Below are 20802 nucleotides of genomic sequence, written 5' to 3'. Positions count from 1 at the left end.
GTATAACATTAGGTGTTGCTAATTGTTAAAAAGTCGTTGCCTTTTCATAAAGTACTATTGCTTTTCGACGTGAAATAGTGTTGCCATTGGATTAAAACGTTGCCTTTGATTTGAAATAGTGTTGCCTATTCATACAAAAGCAACGATTAGTAATTGTAAAATCGTTGCATTTTGGTTCATTTCCGTTGCCTTTTAGTTGTAGCGTCAACCATTGCATTGGGCTCAAAACAAAAGCAACGATATCTGCATGGTTGCATTAGAGAATATTTTCGTTGCCTTTGAGAGAAAAAGCAACCGTGAATTAACAACGAAAATAAATGGACCAAAATCGTTGCCTTAGGCCATTTTTGGCCATAGCGCAACAATTTTTGGTGTCTAACGTAACGAATCAACATTGTTGCGATTTGGCATTCTATGGTGAAGTGCATGGATGGCTTAAACACATGTATGATATAAGATCAATATGGATTCCTGCTTATTTCAGAGACTCATTCCTAGCCGGCTTAATGAGAACAACATCAAGGTCAGAAAGTGAAAATCACTTCTTCACTTCTTTCACAAAAAGTCATTTAACTCTCATAGAATTCCTCCTCCGGTTTGAGGGTGCAATGGAAGCACAAAGACATGCACAAGGTAAAAATGACAATGATTCCAAACACTCAATACCTATATCTCAAACACCAATTCCTATTGAAAAACATGGATCAGAAGTATTTACAAGAACAATCTTTTATGAATTTCAAAAACAAGTGCTAGATGCTTCCTTTAATTGTGGAGTTGATGATATACAGAGATACAATGACAAATGCATGATCATTGTAAGGGAAAAAGGTAAAAAAACAACATATCAGGTTGTTTATAATACAGACAACAGTGACACAACATGTTCGTGCAAGATGTTCAATAGAGCAGGAATTCCCTGTAGACATATGGTGTTCGTATGGAAAGATAGAATGATGGAGAGAATTCCTGAGTAGTATGTCCTAAACAGATGGAAAATCTTACCAGAGATAACATTGCAAAATAATGTTATAGAAGAATGTGCTAGAACAATGGGTAAGAAAATAATGTTGAATAACTTATGGTCTGAGATTCACATGACTGTGTGCTTGGCTGAAGGGGATGAAGAGGACCTAAATAATCTCACAAGCACTAGTACAGAAATGCTTACTTGTGTCGCACTTTTTCAGGTTGTTGTGTCGCACTTTTGTGCGACACAACAGGGGTGCGACACAAAAACTTTGCATCGCTCTTGAGAGCGACACAAGATACTCATCTGTTGTGTCGCACTTGTCACGCGTGCGATACAATAGAGCGATAACTCTTGTGACGCGCTTCTAGAGTACGCGACACAAGCTCCCCGATTAATCTGGTACACTTTGTATCGCTCATTCCTCACGCGCGACACAAAATACTGATATTTAAAAAAAAAATTACAAAATTTTCAAGCATCTAGCATAAATTTTTTTAATCAAAATTGAAAATAATAAAATAAATAAAAATTTGGATTGAAAAGAGCTATGATAGAATAAAAATTCTACACGAGGAAAATTTAAACAAAAATATAAGGAAAAGATTAAACAGAGGCAACACAAAAAATGACTTGTTAAGTTACCAAGTCCTTTATCATCAATTATACATGAATTCATGATCAAGCTCTCAAAATTGGTAAAACCTGCTCAAAATAAATAATAAAAACAAGAAAGCACTCTTAGAAATATCTATTGTCAAAAGTTCACTACACAAACCATCAAACGTTGAATTATAATTATAATTATACCAAATGAAGATACATGATATCTGAGAAGAAACGGCCATCTCTTGTCATCAGGTAGCACTAATTCCTCTGATGCCTGTGAACATAGCAACACAAGTTTCATTCTTGTTTCTTCACTAATTTAGATTAACATTAAAGGATATTTATAATAGATATGAGGAATTACCCTAAGGTTCTCAAACTCAGGACCTTCCAAAGCATCGAAGTAGCGGTCTACAGGTAAAGATTCCTTCTGCATTTTATTCTCAACAGAATTCTCCGGTGAAGATTCTTCTTCATGTGGCTTTCCACGTAGATATGATAGCTGCCTCTCAACTTTTCCAGACATTGTTTTGAAAGAATCAAATCTTTTATCTCTGAACTTAATGAGATGTATCTGATGAGTGATGGAAGAGATTCATGTTGCCTTGGTGATGATTCCATGGTTTCCATTATCAAACAGGTTCTACTAAGAGACTGTCATATGAAGTTTCATAGTTAGCAACAATATCTTTGATCAGGTAAATGAAAAGTTAAAATTTGCTTGAAGATTTGATTATTCTATGCCACAAAGTAGAAAAAGAACTTCTTAATCATCTTTTATTACTGATCACATATACGTTTAACCACATAATATATGTAACCATCCAGTCCTGAGGAATCAACTTATACATGTTATTGGACCAGACTGATACAGTCTAACTATGCATTCTACCTATCGAGACTTATCATCCATGGTTAACAAGTTAAAAATTAACCAAAAACAACTCAAGCTTCAGATTCTTTTTCTTAAATATATAATCTAGCCTCAGATTCATCAAAGCTCTGTTCTGCATATACCTTAACTTATTTACAACTATAATTAAATGGGATAAAGTACCAAAATAGGCTTAAGGTTTTTGGGAAAGTATCAATTTAGGCTCAACGTTCAAAATAGCACCAATATAGGCTTAACGTTTACAACATAATATCAATTTAGGCTTAACGTTTACAATATAGCATCAATTTCGGCCTCACGTACAAAATAGCACCAATATAGGTTTAACGTTTACAAATAATACGAATTTAAGCTTAACTTTTGTAAACATTAAGCTTGTATTGGTGCTATTTTGTACGTGAGGCTTAAATTGATGCTATATTGTAAACGTTAAGTATATTGTAAACGTTAAGCCTATATTGGTGCTATTTTGAACGTTGAGCCTAAATTGGTACTTCCCCAAAAACCTTAGGCATATTTTGGTACCTTATCCCTAATTAAATCAAATTCCTCATGAACAAGAACATTTGAAAAAATGTGCTAAATTAACCCAAAACCAAACTCCGATAAGCAAATCAAAGGAAAACAAAACTTGGAATCTTAGGAAAAGATAAAAGAAGAGAACAATATCAGATTTCTGGAATTTCTACCAATTTTCAGATGCAATAAAATTGATGCAATAAGTGAATCAATCAAGTAACAAGAGTATCACATTTGAATCACGCAACTCAAACCAAATCAAAAATCAATAAAAAGCCCAAATGCTAATAAAACTTCCAGTGTGAAGCATACTTGCCTCTCTCACACCCACAATACATTAGATAACATTATCTTTTCCAGTTATAAGTGCTCAATCTCACTGGACAAAATAATCATGAAACTACTGATACATAGAGAACAACAAAATGCAAAAGAGTGACCAAGTTAACAAATTAAGGATTTTGTCAACAAGTTGAGAAATAGACATGAAATTCCGCTTACTTCATCATCTATTCCATTCGAGGGAATGGAAGCCTTAGCTAATTCTAACAAGTCTAACATCATCTATTCCATTCGAGGGAATGGAAATAACTAAAGAAACAATAAGCACAATTTTGGTGTACGAAAACTAGAGCATTTTGAAGATTCTCGACTTGTGAAATTACCCTAAGAAAATCCTATTCCTCCCAACAACACATTTTTCCAAACACCAGTATCCCAATTTATTATATTTTGCCTAACTCTTGCGAACCCCTGCCACTGGAAATAAATTAAATTAATCAACAAATGTAGTTGCAATCCATCAAGCATAGAATGGTAAACAAAATGAAGTGATGAGAAGCACCTCTCCCGCAGCATCAGCATTATCCAGAGCAAAACCCATAGCCTCTTTTATCTGACTTCTTTCTAATGTTAATGCACGCAGTATATCCTCAAACTCATCCCTCTGTGGGTTAGCCAAGGTTCACTCTGGGTCGATACGCTGCAAAAGCTCAATCCAGTAAAAAAAGTTCACTCAATATTGTAAAATAATATTACCACTAGAAATCACAATGGTTAACATACCCTGCTTTTTCCTGCGGTATATGTGAAACAGCAGATACTATCTCAACAGTATAAACCCTTGCCTGATCCTCACTGCTCAAGACATGTCAAGAGGCAAAATTAAAACATGTATTATATATCTTCATAAGAAGTCCAAAAAGGTCATACATTATATTGTATACCTGAAGATCCCCTGCCGATAGAGATGAAAGAACAAATGACCTCCATTTACAAAATCCAGGATCAAATAAAGCTTAGACTTGGTCTGAGAAGAATTCAAGAAGAAAATGATAAATGTTTTTCATAGAAGCATAAAAATACTAATCAAAACACTTATCAGAAACACATTCACGGTGAAAATACATTTATTCCATATGCAAATAAACAAATCTGTAAGAACATATGCTTTGAGCAAGACAATCAAATTGAATTGATAAGACATTGAGAGCATGAAGTACCTGAAAAGAGTAACGAAGCTGAACAATAAAAGGATGAATGACTTTAGAGAGAATATCCCTTTCAGCCTTCATGTAATCGACATGATTCTTTTTAATAATAGTATCTTTTCGCATCACCTTCATCGCATAAATTCCATCATCGTTACCATCTCCACAATCTCTTACCTTCTTTCTAACTTGAAACACCTTACCAAAAGCCCCCTGCCCTACAACTCTCAGGATCTCAAAATCGCTAGGGCTAATCTAACTCCCAACCTGCTCACTCTTCCCGTTGCCATCATCTTCAACAACTTCGCTTTTTCGCTATCGAGATCCTCGACCTGGATTTGGACATGGAGGGAAGAGGAAAGGGTATAGTGAGGAGAAGGGCCCAAGAAGGAGTGGGATTGATTCTGGATAACAAGCGGTTCTGCGATAAAAGCTGAGGAAGAAGAGGAGGAAGGGGTTGAAGTTGAAGGCGATTGTGATTGGTCAAGGTGTGGGGTTAATGGGCCAAATACATCAGAGAAATCGAATTCAGGGGCGGTGGTGGAGTTTGGTGGTGTGATTGTGAGCTTCTTGAGATGAGCGGATAATACAGAGTGAATGTTTTTCTTCTGCGAATTGGAAAACATTTTAGGATTTGAGCTTCATGATGTGGAATGATGAAGAGGAAGAGAAGAGTCTGGAATGAAAGAGGAGGCTGGCGGCTGCCAAATGATCCATTACCTAATTCAGAATATATAATAGGCTTTTTATTCTTTTAACCCCTCTTATTTTGTTTATTCAGGTTTAGTCCCTGCTAATCCAATTTTTGTTCAAATCAACCCCTTCCCGTTTTATAATTTAGTCACCCATTGATTTATATACTTAGGAATCTGAACCTGTTTACTTTGTCTCCTATCAATTAGACCCCTCCATGTTTTAATCATGTACCTAATGTTTTGAATTAAGCTTAATTAGGTCGTTCCAAATAGTAGTTCGTATTAGTTGTGTCACACTTTTAAAAAGGAGCGACACAAAAATAACATACTTTTTGTGTCGCTTTTATAAAAGCGTGTCACAAAGATAACACACTTCTTGTGTCGCTTTGGTAAAGGCGCGTCACAAGCTTGTTCTTGTGTCACACTGTAAGACAGGCGATACAAGAAGTAACTTGTTTGTGACGCACACTCTTCAAGCATGACACAAGTGATAACACAGAATACTTAGTTGTGTCGCATTTACAGAACGCGCGACACTAGTTACTCTGTTGTGTCGCTTTATCTTCAAGCGCGACATAAGAGGTGTGACACAAGTGAGCATTTCTGTACTAGTGAAGAAACATTCAAGCATTGAGGACAGATTTGGAAGCAAAAAAAAGAAAGAACATCAACAATTCTACTAAAATTCAAGACATAGAGATGTTGGTTGGAACAAGTCGGCCCTCTGAAGTTCTAATCAAAGAACCTAAAATTTCAAAAAACAAAGGAACTGGGATTCATGTTACAAACAGTGAGAAAAGATTGAAGGGAGAAAAAGAGAAAGCAATTGAACAAACACAGAAAAAACAAAGGATGTGCAAAGGTTGTAATCAATTGTGTCACCACGACATTAGAAACTGTTCAGAAAAAGCAAAGAAATAAGGTAAATTCCCTATGTCTAAACTTTCTTTCCTCTAGCAGTATATTTTCTTATTTGACTTCATTTCGAAAACCTGTGTTTTAATTTCGAACAACATGTGTTTACATTAACAATATATGAACATCAATAATATATAGCAGTAAAAAAATATGCAACTTCTAGGAGAAATAAGTAAAAACATAACAAAATATATCATTAAATAAAAAAACATAAAAACATAAACATAAAAAACATGCAAACATAAAAATCAAAACAATTGTTCACAATAAAAAAAAACATTAAAGAAAATCATTATCAGGACCTAAAACATCATTGTTATATTTCTGAATCTGGTACTTCAGATTCATTTTCACTTCCTCCAGCTCCTCCTTCAACTTCGATTTCTCCTCCTCTCCTTTCTCAATGAAAGACATCATTGAGTCACAAAATAAAGACATGAAAGTCTTAATGCCCTTCAACTTCTTTATGATGTTGTCAATATCCCCTTCCATAAAAGTTTCCTCCATATCTTCAATAACTTTAAATAGCTCATCGGGAATTTCACTCTCTGCTTCATGTGCTGATTGTTCAACAGGAGAAGAAGACCTCTTTCTCTTCAAAGAACTCGAACTGCTTCCTAACATCTTTGCTTCAATTCTACTTCTACTAAAAAAATACGAACAATAGAGATAACGATACTATTTATAGAATTTTATTTAGTCTCTTCAACTTCCTATTGTCAAACACGCTTTCTTTCATTCAAATGATTATCTATTGGGAAACTCAGCAGCTTTAATTTATTGAGTCTCTTCAAATTCTACTTTTTCTGCAATGAAACACGCCCTTACATTCAAAATAAATGTATATTGGGAATCTCAGCAGTCTTAAGATTATTACGTATATCAAAATTTTTATTAAATGCAAACTAAAATAAATCTGTTAATCAGTCTCTTAAACTATTGGTATTATTTCCTATATTAATTGAAATTTAATAGTAATAAATTATCAGAATCAAAAATTATTTCATCATTTATTTATTATTGCAAAGGGGATGAATTATAAACACTTAAAATAAATCTGCATTCATTTTATTAACAATTACAACTTTAATGAAACATATACCATGTATTATTTATATTCAAACAAACAGTGATTACTTATTGATCCCTTATTACTGAAACAAATGTAACTATATCATTTCATTTTCTATTTTACAGGATGAAGCCTCAAAAGCAAACTTACTGATCCATTGGATATACTCTTACATTGTTACAATGATATACACAATTTGTTCCATTCCTTTAACTATATTGTTCAAAACGAATACATATGTTGTTAGGGAATAAATATTAAATTGTTCCTTCAGAAATAGTTACATTCTTTTTAATTACTTTAATGTGATCTAAATTCATTTCCCATTCCAACATAATTAGTACTATGTTCCAAGATAATTTGTTTAATAAAATCATGTTTATTAAATGGATGATGTATATAAAGTGGTTGTGAGTATGAACCATTGGATATGCTCTTATATTGTTCCAAAGGTATACATAAATTGTACAAATTGTTTCATATAACTATATCATTTTTTGCAACTTAATGTACCATTAAGTGATTGTGAGTATTAACAAAGGCTATAGACTGAATTCTACCAAATTGTACCACTTGTTCCATGTAACTATATAATTTGTTCCAAATAAATGTACCATTTGTTCCAAATAAATGAAAGGTTTGTTCCGAGAGAATTATATTTGCTATATATTGAAAATATTGACATCTGTTAACAATAAAAAAATATAATTTCAAAAACCTTATTGAATATAAAATAATATATATAAATTGTAAAGTATATCATGTTTATTAAATGGATGATGTATATAAAGTGGTTGTGAGTATGAACCATTGGATATGCTCTTATATTGTTCCAAAGGTATACATAAATTGTACAAATTGTTTAATATAACTATATCATTTGTTCCAACTTAATGTACCATTAAGTGGTTGTGAGTATTGACAAAGGCTATAGACTGAATTCTACTAAATTGTACTACTTGTTCCATATAACTATATCATTTGTTCCAAATGAATGTACCATTTGTTCCAAATAAATGTAAGGTTTGTTCCGAGAGAATTATATCTGCTATATATTGAAAATATTGTCATCTGTTAACAATAAACAAAAATATAATTTCAAAAACCTTATTGAATAGAAAATAATATATATAAATTGTAAAGTATATCATGTTTATTAAATGGATGATGTATATAAAGGGGTTGTGAGTATGAACCATTGGATATGCTCTTATATTGTTCCAAAGGTATACATAAATTGTACAAATTGTTTAATATAACTATATCATTTGTTCCAACTTAATGTACCATTAAGTGGTTGTGAGTATTGACAAAGGCTATAGACTGAATTCTACTAAATTGTACTACTTGTTCCATATAACTATATCATTTGTTCCAAATGAATGTACCATTTGTTCCAAATAAATGTAAGGTTTGTTCCGAGAGAATTATATCTGCTATATATTGAAAATATTGTCATCTGTTAACAATAAACAAAAATATAATTTCAAAAACCTTATTGAATAGAAAATAATATATATAAATTGTAAAGTATATCATGTTTATTAAATGGATGATGTATATAAAGGGGTTGTGAGTATGAACCATTGGATATGCTCTTATATTGTTCCAAAGGTATAAATTGTACAAATTGTTTAATATAACTATATCATTTGTTCCAACTTAATGTACCATTAAGTGATTGTGAGTATTGACAAAGGCTATAGACTGAATTATACCAAATTGAAACACTTGTTCCATGTAACTATATCATTTGTTCCAAATGAATGTACCATTTGTTCCAATTAAATGTAAGGTTTGTTCCGAGTGAATTATATCTGCTATATATTGAAAATATTGACATTTGTAAGATACAAATATATAAATTAAATGTAAGGTTTGTTCCAAATTGAATATAAAATAATATATATAAATTGTAAAGTATATTTACAAATTCTAAAATATATTTACAAATGTAAGATACAAATATGTTATTCTAAATTTAGTCCAGCTCCAACAACTCATTCTTTTGACTTCTTATCAATTTCTTTAATAAGCTGATTTATTGGATTCAATAGAATGCTCCAGCAATAATGAATTCTAAGCTTTCTAAAATCTTTTCCTTGCAAAAAAAGAAAAAAAAATGATATAAGAAAATAGAATAATAGTAATACAAACTGTTACATAAAGAATTTACAACATATACCTTAGAATTCTTTGTCAATCCAATATCCCACTCTTTCACACTCTGACCCATGTATGTTTCCATATGCTTCAAAAGAAAAATACCACAATCATTGTGGTTACTGTTGCTTCTCCACTTCATCTTCACGATATGCACTTTGTATGCACACATTTGTTTGAATGAAGAAGCATCATTTTTTAAAACAAAATCAGCATAGGATTTTAACTACAAAAAACAAATCAGAAAATATGTTATCACATATGCAAAAAATCCAAAGCATGAAGTAAATCATGTTACAACATACCATTTGTTGTGGGCAATCCCCATACTTGTCAACACGACTGATGTTCCGAGGGAGTGTTTTGTTATCCAATATTTCAACAGTCTTTGAAAGATTGTTGACAACAATCAGATAAAAATGTGCATGAGAAATAACTGAGAAAAACAACTAATAAACACCAAAATACATTAGTATCTCAATACATTTTATACTATTCAACTGCTGCTGTTCCACCATAAAACTTACCAATTCAATATCAGCCAAGTTTTTAAAATTGAAAAAATCAAGTTCAGTCTGAAGCCTTTCCTTAAAATCACGTTCTTTTGATCTACTAGCTCTAGAAAACAGAAGATTCTATAAAATAATCAAAACAACAGTTAGCACAACAATTATTTACAAAATGAAAACAAAAAACAAACTTACAAAGTTAAGAAACATACAAAAGTTAAGGTGGTCTACGCCCCGCATAAGTGCCCATTCCGTCAGAAATCTCCTGCATGTGGACCAATTCCATGTCTAATTGTCTCAAACACGCCCTGCGTAGCTGAAGTACGCCCCGCGTGTTTGAGTTTCTGAAGATTTATTGCTTGAATTGGAGCTTTTATGCCGTGCGTAGCTGAAACACGCCCCGCGTAAATGAATCTCTGAGCTTTTAACATTGAGGAACTGCCTGATACGCCTCGCATATATGGTGATACGCCCCGCGTACAAAGAGTTGACTCAGGGAGACAATGCAGTCTGACTTTCAGGATTAGGCCAATCATTTCCGACATGTGTCATACGCCTCGCGTAGGGTGGCATACGCCCCGCGTATGCTGAGTCAATTCCACATGGCGTCTGTGGATAAGGCAATTATTGCTGACACCATGTTTCACGCCCCACGTAAGGGATGATACGCCCCGCGTATTAAGTAGATTTTTGCTCCTTGCTCGTACCTGAAATACAAATCTTGCGAGCCGAGTTAGCTTGACGTTTTTATTTCCTAAACTAATAAAAAATATGGAAAATTAACTGAAAGTACGAAATTTATTTTTATTTCTTTATTTTATCAAAACGCTTTATTTTTGTAATTAAACTTATTTATTTTATCCAAAATCAACTCGTGAATCACGCTAAAAGATAGGGGTAAAATACCCCTATCAAACCTCCTCGGACTTTAAAGTTTTACTTGTCCTCAAGTAAAAGAAATCAAAAGACAAGGGATCGAGATTATTAAGAAACAAACCGACGGTTGGGTTTACCAAGTGCGTGATTTCAAAGTTAAAGTTTTATGCAAAGTTTTCGGCGAGTACCTACGCAAACAATCGAGCAACCAAAACTTGTTTGACACTTCCATAATCAAAATTAATAGGCAATATTAACGGGGGTTGATTATCTTTTGAGAACCCGATAGTACCTCACCAAGGGGTTTCACTCTTACGCTCAATTTTAGGTGGGTCGGTGTTTTAGCACTCTTCTTTGCACTTACTCGAGATCACGTTGAGTTTGCATTTTCATCCGGGTTTTTCCTCCTATGTTATGGTTTTGGCAATATTAAAAACGAACCCGGAGGGAGGTTGTAATGTGGGTGGCTTTTTGGTGGTTAGTTTTTTGGAAACTCAAGTTTAAATACCATTTTGGTGATCGCACCGTATTTTTTATTTTGGCCTTAGCGAGTTCATAAGATATACTCGAAATTGCTCGGGTGGAGCTTGAGAATGACTTTTGCTCTTTATTGTATTTTCTTTTCTTTTTGTTTTGAGAGCGGCACAAAAACGATTTCGAGGGTTTAAGGTGTTTACTTATTAAGGCTTTGGCTCATTTCGGGTGCGACTTGATTTTTGTTGGTATTTAATCAAGAGAAAAAGGGTTAAATGTTAAAAAGGGTATTAAAGACAAAGACGTTGGTTAATAGGCTCAAAGGGGGTTTCCTAGAGGTTAATGAAAACGAGAAAAATAAGTTAAGAAAAGAATTAGACTAAGTGGGTTCGTTTTATCATCTATTGCCATTTTAACCAAAATAGGTGTACTTAACCCGATATTAGATGCAAACTCTATGACTCGAGTGAAGTCAAAGCTCTCGAAGATTTGTGAAAGAAATAGAGTTCTCGCACGAACTCTTTTAGGCTCAAAAATACCTCACAAAAATTCGGGTTTACATTGTGTACTATCGAATTGTCGCTAAATTTTCAAACATCCCGTCTTTATTGCCTTTTTAAGTTTCATTATGGAGATGACATGTGGGTTATGGCTCAATGCTTTTTGTTTAGTATCACCTAGTCTTTACATAAATTCTACAACTTCAAAATTAAGACTAAAATTCCTTAATAGAACCGATCCTTTGTGTGCCGACAATATTTACATTTAAGGACAAACAACGGAACATTTAAATAATTTCCGAGGGGGGTTAATGTGTCGGGAAAAATTTTAAGAATTGATAAATTAGTTTAATTATTTTTGTGTTTATTTTATTTTTATTTTTGTTTTTGTTAGTGCAAAACAAACGTTAAGTGCGGGGTTGCACGACCCTCCGCGTTATTTAAAATGACGCCTATTCCAAGGGCGTCGCAAAAAGAAGTCAAAACAAAAACACAAATAAAGGTAAGGAAGGAAAAGAAGACCCTTGGTGGTCAGGGGCCCTACGCGAGGCGTGCCCAGGGGGCGCCCCGCGTAGGGTAGCATTTGTGTCTCTTTTTGAGTCAGAAACTCGAATACGCGAGGCGCAGGGACAGGGCGCCCCGCGTATTTGGGCTTCTGAGCATTTTATATATGAAACAGGGGGATTACGCGGGGCGTACAAGGAGGTACGCCCTGCGTGAAAGGCACAGCTTTGGCCGAATTTGGCCAGAGGCGTGGAAGCGCGGGGCGTGACAGTGGGCACGCCCCGCGTGAGGTGTTTTGGGTTTGTTCAAGATTTGTTTTTCATTGATTTTATTGGAAGAAAATAAGAATAGTGCCTAAAAAGAACAAACGAGTTAGATACATATATACAAAGGGTTTGGAGTACGCGAACCGAGGCTACGTTTTGAGTCGAAGTAGCTCGACTTTCTTATACGGCGGCTCATTGCAAGGCGTCCGCGTTGGAGCTTGATGGGTCCGAACTGCCCGTATTCATGAGTGTTATTGCTTGTCCGGATTCCCGATTCTTACCCCGCGGGTTTTGTTTAGTGTTTGCCGGGAGGGTTCCTAGTGGCCTTTCCTGCTGTTGACGATTCAGGTGGGCTACTTGGCGGCTGAGATCCCTGCAAAACACTTCGCTATCGAAAAGACGGGTTAATATGTCCTTCAACAGAGACGTGACCGATTGGTCGTGTACATTGTTGGAAGGTGGAGCGTTCCGATTACCGTGCGTGGCTTGTGATTGCCCGAGCCCGTTTTCCCGATATTCTTGCTCAAAGCCGGATGGGGGCCTCAACACGTTATTATTATTGCCATATGACAAGTTCGGGTGTTGGTATCGAGGCCGCCAACCGTTGTTATTATTACTGTGGTGGTGATAGGAGTTCGGATTAGGATTATACCTTGGATTTCCTCCTACGTAACTTACACTCTCGATGTCGCCGGCGAAAGGGCTACCGGCTTGGCAGTTGAGTCCGTCGTGGTCTCCACCACAGTGATTGCACATCAGGACCTGTGCACTTTTGTTGAGGCTTAACTGGGCAATTAATGAGTCAAGTTTCTTATGCATTTCTGCTATGGAGCTTTTCGGAGCCTCTTTCTCCACAGCAAACATTTGGTGTCGCGACAGGCCAGCAAGCCGATCCTCTTGCCATTGCACGCTTTTCCTCACGAGCTCATGAATGAGCTCGTAGGCCTCACTAGCTGACTTCCGAAATAGATCCCCACCTGCAGCGGAATCAACAGTCGCACGGTTAGTGGGGGTTAACCCGTGGTAAAAAGTTCTTACCAAGTCGTGCTTCGGGATGTCATAGTGGGGGCAGTTTCGGAGCAACTTCCGGAACCTAGCCCAAGCTGCGTGAAGGGCCTCGCATTCCAACTGCCTAAAGGACGTGATATCGGTCCGTAACTTGACTGTTTTGGATGGCGGAAAATAGTAGGAAAGGAACTCCTTCTCGAGCTCTTCCCATGACGTGATAGATCCCGCCTCCAAAGAGTGTAGCCACTCCAATGCTTGCCCTGTCAAAGAAAAAGGAAACAGCTTTAGTCTAACAGCCTCAACGGGAACACCATTTTGCCGAGAGGTGTCGGCACACATAAGGAATTTATCGAGATGTTCGTTAGGGTTCTCGTGGACTTCCCCTCCGAATTGACCGCATTGTTGTATCAGCTGGATCATGCCGGTCTTTATCTCGTATGTGTTGGCCGGTATTGTGGGGGAGACAATTTCGTTACGGTTTTAGGGGCGGTGCGGAGCAAGGATCTCCATCATCGAGCGTGTGTCGTTGCCCCCGCGAATGTTGTTCATGTTGAAACACCTTTCCACATAATTTTGATTTGACAAAATTGTTTAAGTATAAATTAGAATACATATTCTAAACACACTAAGTTTAAATGCGTTGATTTATTCTACTAATGTGTTTGTTCAATGTTGAGTATAAATGTTATAAGTCATAAGGATTGGAAGGCCCAAGCCCAATACGGAAGCCAAGGCCCAAGTCAAACAACTCAGTACACTCGGCCCGCGTATGTCAAGACGTTGTCGTTTTGGACAAAAACGCAACTCAGCAAACGGAAGGATCTAGCAGTCCTTCAGGAACAACTTCACAATGAAGCTGCTGAGTAGTCTCGACAAAGCGTACAAGACAGCAGACCGGCAGAGGAAAACTTCCAGACAAAGTGTTTCTTCTTTTAGCAAAGTTCAGACGACACAATATGCTGTCCAGTTGACTTTACCATAAAAGGAGAGACCATCTGTTGTGCTGACCGAGGACAGAAGATACACGATTGTGATTGGCCAAGAGCTCTGTGCAAGTCAGGATGACAACGACACATAGCCGTTTCCCTCCAACGGTTATTTCGAAATTCGAAATGACCGAATGGCCAGACGTCTCTATAAATAGTGTCATCACAAGCTTCACTAAACACAGAACTTGATCAAGCCATTACGCTGTCCAAATCTCTACAAGTTCTGCAAGCAAGAAGCAAAGCAAAATTCTTACACTACATTTTCATATCTGTGTAAAAGTCTAGAGCGGTTGTTTTTCAATCATCTAAGGTGTTCTAGCAATTGTTGTTTAGGACAAAAATCTTTATCATTTCTAGAAGTAGAAAGGAGAGGCTGAGTACTCGGTTTTAAGTACTCAGCGGAGAGATTAGGATTGAGTAGAAGTATAGAGGAAGGTACTCTTGTCATACTCAATTGTTGATATTGTAAAAGGTTTGAGGCTCTACCTTTAAAGAGCTCAGTAGAGGATTTGAAATCTCGGAAGTGTTCCGGGGACAGGACGTAGGCTTAGAAGAAGCCGAACCTGGATAAATCTGCTGAGTGAAGTATTTCTAAACCTTAACTCCTTATTTACATTGCTTGCTTAAAACAAACTAAAACTGACCAAGTAAAAGAGGTCAAGCTGAGTTGTGCGCTACCAACGAGAAGGTTCAGGAATAGACTCTAAGTGCTATTTCCTGACTTAAGCAACGAAGCTGTCCTAGTCACTAGTTGACTAAGCCAGTGTCTTGCTGAGTGCTAAGCGCCGCTGTTAGATAAACTTTTCTTAAAGAAAAGAAATCTGCCTAAATTATTTTAAAAAGGTAAAATAGTTCCTAACCCCCCCCTTGGAACTATATTTGCAACCTTACAAGGGACCAACAGTTCACGTGTGGCCTTTGGTTTCCTTCGGGTTGGTTGACCTCATCATTGGGGTTTGCCATCTTCTCTTTTCGAATCCTACAAAGAGTACGTTCAATTTTGAGATCAATAGGAATAAGAGAATCACTCCGAGATCGGGTATGCATAAAATAAGTGAAATTAAATATAATATCAACAAGAAAGAATGATGTTAGTAAAAGTATATATAAACAATTTATACAAAAAGAATGCTTAATCTAACAATAAAACGTTTTTGTCTAATATTGCAAGAAATTATAAATCCCCGGCAACGACGCCAAAAACTTGATAGCGCGAACTCTAGTAGTATTCTTTTTAACGACGAAATGTATATCACGATGATTGCACGATGACTATGGATGTGGTCTTTCCAAGTGCTTTGTATCTACTAGGTGTCACTATTTAGGGGCAAGTGTACCCCGTCGTATCAAGTAATAATCCGGTTAAGATCGGGTATCGAATCCACGGGATTTATAACTGCACTGCAAGTATTAAACGACTCAGTTGTATATGTTATTTAAGCGGTGAATACTTTGAGGTTGATGGGGGAACCAACTACAAACTACTCCTAACTACGGGTGAGGCAAATTTATGTAATGAAACTCTTAAGAAGTGATATGGTTGGTGATAAGTTATACCTATGACAAATAACGACTCCTAATGCATATAAGGTTAATGTTTTGCTCTTGCAAAGACGACTATGTGTAGTTCGACCGACCCGTGAAGTACTTAGACGACGTGGTTCCTAGTCAAGGCGTGTCTAATGCTTGGGACCAGAAATTAGAGCCCGTAAGTTTCGTGGTTTGTCAATTCCTACGGTTTCCGGTTTGTCACTTCCGGTAAGGCAACACCTATATGAGTCCCTAAAAATAGCCCGAATGGCATCGGTAGTCGCGTTCTCCTACACAACAATCAATTATAAATATCAAAACAAGTAACAAACATCAACACATATATAGAAAAGAAGATTATGAATCATAAATTATAAACATGGAAGGTGCAAATATGGATTACAAACAAGCCTAGTACATAGGATGAGATCAAGCTAATTAGCAAGTGTAAAGGGAAGAATCCACCCTCGGAACTAGCTAACTAGACTCAAAAGCCGTCTCTAAGGACTTGAATGGTGGAACTCTCGAGCTTGGTGTGCGGAGATATGGAACGGTACTTCGATGGAATGCCGGGAGTAACGAACAAGCTCTCGAGATGGAAGAGTTTTATTACACAAAGCCTAAAAACACAAATCTAAACTAAAACAAGTATAGTTTTTTCTCTCTAAAATATATGGTGTCCTCTTGGTATTCAAGAGCTTCCTATTTATAAACATCAAGCGAGGGCAATGTTGTAACTTCACAAGGCACAAGTATGGAGCAACATTATTTGGTGCAGAAATCCCATGATACGCCCCGCGTAAGGTGGTCTACGCCCCGCATAAGTGCCCATTCCGATAGAAATCTCCTGCATGTGGACCAATTCCATGTCTAATTATCTCAAACACGCCCTGCGTAGCTGAAGTACGCCCCGCGTGTTTGAGTTTCTGAAGATTTATTGCTTGAATTGGAGCTTTTACGCCGTGCGTAGCTGAAACACGCCCCGCGTAAATGAATCTCTGAGCTTTTAACATTGAGGAACTGCTTGATACGCCTCGCGTATATGGTGATACGCCCCGCGTACAAAGAGTTGACTCAGGGAGACAATGCAGTCTGACTTTCAGGATTAGGCCAATCATTTCCGACATGTGTCATACGCCTCGTGTAGGGTGGCATACGCCCCGCGTATGCTGAGTCAATTCCACATGGCATCTGTGGATAAGGCAATTATTGCTGACACCATGTTTCACGCCCCGCGTAAGGGATGATACGCCCCGCGTATGTAAGTAGATTTTTGCTCCTTGCTCGTACCTGAAATACAAATCTTGCGAGCCGAGTTAGCTTGACGTTTTTATTTCCTAAACTAATAAAAAATACGGAAAATTAACTGAAAGTACGAAATTTATTTTTATTTCTTTATTTTATCAAAACGCTTTATTTTTGTAATTAAACTTATTTATTTTATCCAAAATCAACCCGTGAATCACGCTAAAAGATAGGGGTAAAATACCCCTATCAGCCGCACTGTTCATATCTCTCTGTCAAAAACTTGATCTTCTCCCCTACCGTATTAACTCTTTCAAAATTATTAGTTCTGTTTGGATGAACAAGGGAGAAGGCAGTATCCAATCTATCATTATTCTGAATCACATCATAGAGGTGTCTGTACAAAATACACACAAAACATATACAGTAAACATGTCATTCAAAAAAAAATATAATCACTAATACAAACATGGAATTATAGATTAAAAAAATACCTCATGTAATAAAGAATTGGGCCACACCCTATTGCAGCTAGATCAGCCAATTCACGAATATCCCTCCTCAAAATAACTGCATTCATCGCATGTCCAAAAATGTAATCTTCAAACGTGGTAAAAACTGTCCTCCCATGACATAAATAATTGTTAGCCCATCTGCACATATTTGCAAATTCATCTGGAACATTTCCAGGCAAAGACTCCAAGTCTATATCATCATCATCATCATCAGACATCTCTGTCTCAATTGCATCATCGATATCACTAGTGAAAATATAAAACAACTCAAATATATAACAAAAAAAAATACATCGTTCCACACATATATAAGAAAGGTTCCAAACAACTGAACCATTTGTTCAACAAATAATCACTTACACAATTTCATCAGTACAATGAACAACCTCATCGCCTTGATCTTGATTTATACAAACTAAAGCACCAGCCCCACAAACTATATCAGCAGCCCTACAAACAAAAAAAATCAATTAATCCACAAATATTAATTGAGTTGTTCCAAAACAAAAAACAGGAATTATTCAAACATAATAAATTACATTTCAGATGAAACAGCTTCATCAGATAAGGACTGGCTTAACAACTCAAATTGAGGAGCAAAATTCATCTTTATTTTCAACCTCAGTCCTTCAGATGACTCTACTTTCCCTCTAACTTTCTTCACTACTCCTCTCTTCTTCTTCTTCTTCTTCTTCTTCTTCTTCTTCTTCTTCTTCTTCTTCTTCTTCTCTGCTCCTCCTCTCTCTTTTTCTAAACCTTCAGCTCTCTTTCTCTGTACCTGCTTGTTGTATTCTTCATTAACAGCATTATATTCTTCCCAAAAACCAGGAAGATTAAACAAGTCATTATCCTCATCAGATTCTTTAAATAATATTCCCGAATGCTGACTTCCTGGCATTCGCTCGGAACGCTGGCTCATCCTCTCTTCCTTGCTCACTCTGTACTTCGTAAAAATGTTCTCAACAAATGTATTCATTCGTACCGGTAAGTCATTCTCCTCAAACATATTTTCAGCTTCATCCACCAACATAAACATCTCAGTTACAGCAGTAGCTAATTTCTTAGCCACTGATTTAAACCTGCCCGTAAATTCCTGCATTTATAAAAACACTATTTACTAATTTATCAAAACAAAACATAATCTTCTATATAAAAGAAAAACACAGATGCATACCATGAAGTAACTGGGACAGCCAGAAACTCCTTCTTGAGTATCTTCTTCTTCTCCTTCTTCTACATGCTTCTTCTTCTCTTCTTCTCTCTTCTTCTTCTTCTTACCTTCGACCTTAGGGCCTTCACATTCTACCTCTGCCTCAGATTTCACTAATCTCTTCAATACAATTCCCTTGCCAAAACCACTGGCTTTTTCCAACTTAATTCTTTCAGAGATTAGAACATTGTTCCACACAGAGGTTAGTGGAAAGGAACGTTGCCTCAAATCAACACCACGTTGCAAACGATCAAAATAACATATCTACAATAAAACAAAAGAGAAAAACAAATTATAAGCAAATACATAAATTGTTCAAAATAAAAACATAAATTATTCCAATAACTATTCCAACATATTAAAACAATTACCATTATAAATGGAAGAGGGCCTGTGAAAAAATATGACTTAGAATCGTTCCGGTAAGAACGAACAAAATCTATAAGATGCTTAAAACTAAAACGGCACCAATCCAACTTTGAAATTTCAGTCACATTCATGCAACTGAATAAAAACTTATTGTACAACGCCCTATTCTTTGTTGATCGAATGCAAGAATTGACAACAATAACAATAAAGTTCCAAATGAACTCATCACAAACATCCACCATCAACAGATTTGACAGCCTATCAAGCACATCTTTATCCTTAGGACTGCCACTCTTTAGGCTAAAAGACTTCCTCCATGTCTCTAAAAAATTACACCAACTATCCCCACTGTTATTATCCGCTTCCTGAATTTCCTTTCCTCCATAAGGCATCCCATAAACACAATGTAAATCTTCTTCAGTCAAATCAATACAGTCATTTCCAGGAAGAATAAAACAACATTTGTCAGGATCCACAGACGCCACAACATTGGCACAAAACAATGCATTGAGCTTCCCAATATCTAGACACAAAAAACCACCAAAGCCTATATTCCTAATAGCAGCTTTGTGTGTCTCTGGCATAGTTTTAACAAACTTAATAAAAGTTGTTGGACGAACCCTCTGATTCAATCCTATAGCAGAAAGATCTTCCTCCATAACAGAATAAAGACTGTCCTTCTTCACCATCCTTCTTTCAGAATTACGGTTCACAGCATTAGAACCAGATCTAGAACCACCATCTCCTTTCACAACCTCAACCTTCTTCCTCTTCAATCTAGAACCACCATATACTTTCACAACCTCAACCTTCTTCCTCTTCAACCTAGAAGAAATATCTCCCTTCAAATTAACTCCAACATTTCTTTTCTTTCCATCACTACCAGAAACAACATATTCATCTTCTGCTTGTTCGTCAGATGGTGTACTCGCACTGATAACAAAATCAGGATCATTCATATTATCACGAGCATCAGAAGAAATTTCATCTGCATCAGAACAACTTTCTACGTCCTTCAAAGCATCAGAAAAACTTTCATCAATAGCAACATCAATATTTGATGACTTTTTCTTCAAAGAATGAGATTTCTTCACAAATTTCTTCTTACTTCCTTCATCACTATTCTTTTCAAAGACCCTTGAAATATAACAAATAACAAAATTAACAACAATACTAAAATCAACAAAATACATGGTTCCAAACGAATTTATATATTGTTCCATACGAATACAAACATTGTTCATAACGAATACAAAAATATTGTTCCAAACGAATACATATATTGTTCCATACGAATACAAATATTGTTCATAACGAATACAAAAATATTGTTCAAACGAATACATATATTGTTCCATGAAAACATAAGTAAAAAAATAGTACCTGTCGTCATCATCTGCTATATAATCAGAATTTATAGCATCAAGCAACGAAGGATTAATAACATTCTCACGCAAACAATCTTTCCTACTATAA

At 36.1% G+C, this 20802-nt stretch overlaps 1 pseudogene; it reads right to left on the bottom strand.

The window, feature by feature from the left end:
* Nucleotides 1–1585: 1585 nt before the first annotated feature.
* On the bottom strand, nucleotides 1586–5191 carry LOC136200989 (serine/threonine-protein kinase AtPK2/AtPK19-like; annotated as a pseudogene).
* Nucleotides 5192–20802: the final 15611 nt, after the last annotated feature.

This window comes from Euphorbia lathyris, chromosome 7, assembly GCF_963576675.1.
Source record: "Euphorbia lathyris chromosome 7, ddEupLath1.1, whole genome shotgun sequence".
In the NCBI taxonomy this organism is placed as follows: Eukaryota; Viridiplantae; Streptophyta; class Magnoliopsida; order Malpighiales; family Euphorbiaceae; genus Euphorbia; species Euphorbia lathyris.
The sequence above is the reverse complement of the archived record's forward strand: the minus strand, read 5'-3'. Positions and strand labels throughout refer to the sequence as shown.